This window comes from Notolepis coatsorum (assembly GCF_963971535.1).
Source record: "Notolepis coatsorum genome assembly, chromosome: 20".
NCBI classification, from domain to species: Eukaryota; Metazoa; Chordata; class Actinopteri; order Aulopiformes; family Paralepididae; genus Notolepis; species Notolepis coatsorum.
Window position 1 is genome coordinate 5,820,455 of NC_140184.1, and position 2,500 is coordinate 5,822,954.

Below are 2,500 nucleotides of genomic sequence, written 5' to 3' on the forward strand. Positions count from 1 at the left end.
AAGAAACAAGAGGAATTCATATACAATTATATAGGATATAATGTGTTTTGTCTCAAGTGCCATGCTTTCTCCAAAAATCCTGCAAAACTGAAAATCTCCTTCACAAAAAAAACAACTCAACATACAACTCTCAGACTGCCAAAACAAATCCGGATTTATAAATGGAACTTTCTCAAATAAAACCCTCCTCAAGTCGGTGTACAAGGGGCAGTGAAAAACAAAATGAAATGCATCCTCCACCACTCCCAGATCACAGAGAACACACAACCGCTCCTCCTCAGGTGTACCTTGGAATCGACCCACTTCCACAGCCAATGGGGTGCCAGACCTCTCACCTGTCCGTATTTACCTGCACATATCTGTAGATATTATCTATATCTGTACATATCCTACTCTTACTACTAGGTACACTGCTGGACAGTATGACTTACTACCATATAACTAAATCACTGTATATATTATACTACAACTCTGTACATACATCTGATTAGCACTACACTCAGTAGTACTAATTTGTATATTTTGTACCCAGTTTAATCACCTGTACATCGTATATTGCTGGTCCACTTTACTGCTACATTTGGAATCTGGTTGGATGCCAAACTTCTTTTCGTTGTACTGTACTTGCGCTGTATAATGAGAATACATTTTAATCTAATGTAATGTAATCTAACCTAACCTAACATAATCTAATTTAACCTAACCTAATCTGATCTAACCTAACCTGATCTAACCTAACCTAAACTAATCTGATCTAACCTAACCTGATCTAACCTAACCTAAACTAATCTGATCTAACCTAACTGGATCTAACCTAATATGATCTAATCTAATCTAACATAATCTAATCTAATCTGATATAATCTAATCTAATTTAATCTAATCTGATATAATCTAACCTAATCTAATCTAATTTGATCTAACCTAATCTAACCTAATCTAATCTAATCTAATCTAGCCTAACCTAATCTAACCTAATCTAATCTAACCTAATCTAATCTAACCTAACCTAATCTAATCGAATCTAATATAATCTAACCTAATCTAATCTAACCTAACCTAATCTAATCGAATCTAATATAATCTAACCTAATCTAATCTAACCTAATCTAATCAAATCTAATCTAATCTAATCTAATCTAACCTAACCTAACCTAATCTAATCTAATCTAATCTAATCTAATCTAATCTAACCTAATATAATCTAATATAATCTAATATAATCTAATATAATCTAACCTAATATAATCTAACCTAACCTAATATAATCTAATCTAACCTAATCTAACCTAATCTAATCTAATCTAACCTAATATAATCTAATCTAACCTAATCTAACCTAATATAATATATTCTAATCTAATATAATCTAATCTAACCTAATCTAACCTAATATAATATAATCTAATATAATCTAATCTAACCTAATCTAACCTAATATAATATAATCTAATCTAATATAATCTAATCTAACCTAATCTAACCTAATATAATATAATCTAATCTAATATAATCGAATCTAACCTAATCTAATATAATACAATCTAATATAATCTAACCTAACCTAATCTAACCTAATATAATCTAATCTAATATAATCTAATCTAACCTAATATAATCTAATATAATCTAATCTAACCTAATCTAACCTAATATAATCTAATCTAATATAATCTAATCTAACCTAATCTAACCTAATCTAATATAATATAATCTAATATAATCTAACCTAACCTAATCTAACCTAATCTAATATAATATAATCTAATATAACCTAATCTAACCTAATCTAATATAATATAATCTAATATAATCTAACCTAACCTAATCTAACCTAATATAATATAATATAATCTAATATAATCTAATCTAACCTAATATAATCTAATATAATCTAATATAATCTAATCTAATCTAACCTAATCTAACCTAATCTAATATAATATAATCTAATATAATCTAACCTAACCTAATCTAACCTAATCTAATATAATATAATCTAATATAATCTAACCTAATATAATCTAATATAATCTAATCTAACCTAATCTAACCTAATCTAACCTAATCTAATCTAATATAATCTAATATAATCTAATCTAACCTAACCTAATCTAATATAATATAATCTAATCTAACCTAATCTAACCTAATCTAATATAATCTAACCTAATATAATCTAATATAATCTAATATAATCTAATCTAACCTAATCTAACCTAATCTAACCTAATCTAATCTAATATAATCTAATATAATATAATCTAATCTAACCTAACCTAATCTAATATAATCTAATCTAACCTAATCTAATATAATCTAATATAATCTAATATAATATAATCTAACCTAACCTGATCTAATATAATCTAACCTAACCTAATCTAACCTAATCTAATCTAATATAATCTAATCTAATATAATCTAATCTAACCTAATCTAATCTAACCTAATATAATATAATATAATATAACCTAATATAATATAATATAATATAATA

General features: G+C 25.6%; 1 protein-coding gene across 1 annotated transcript in view; it reads left to right on the forward strand.

Annotated features, from left to right (window-relative positions):
- Positions 1-2,500, forward strand: part of wt1b (WT1 transcription factor b) — a gene marked incomplete at both ends in the record, with an annotated part of 30,020 nt that overhangs the window by 20,113 nt on the left and 7,407 nt on the right. The window lies entirely within an intron of this gene.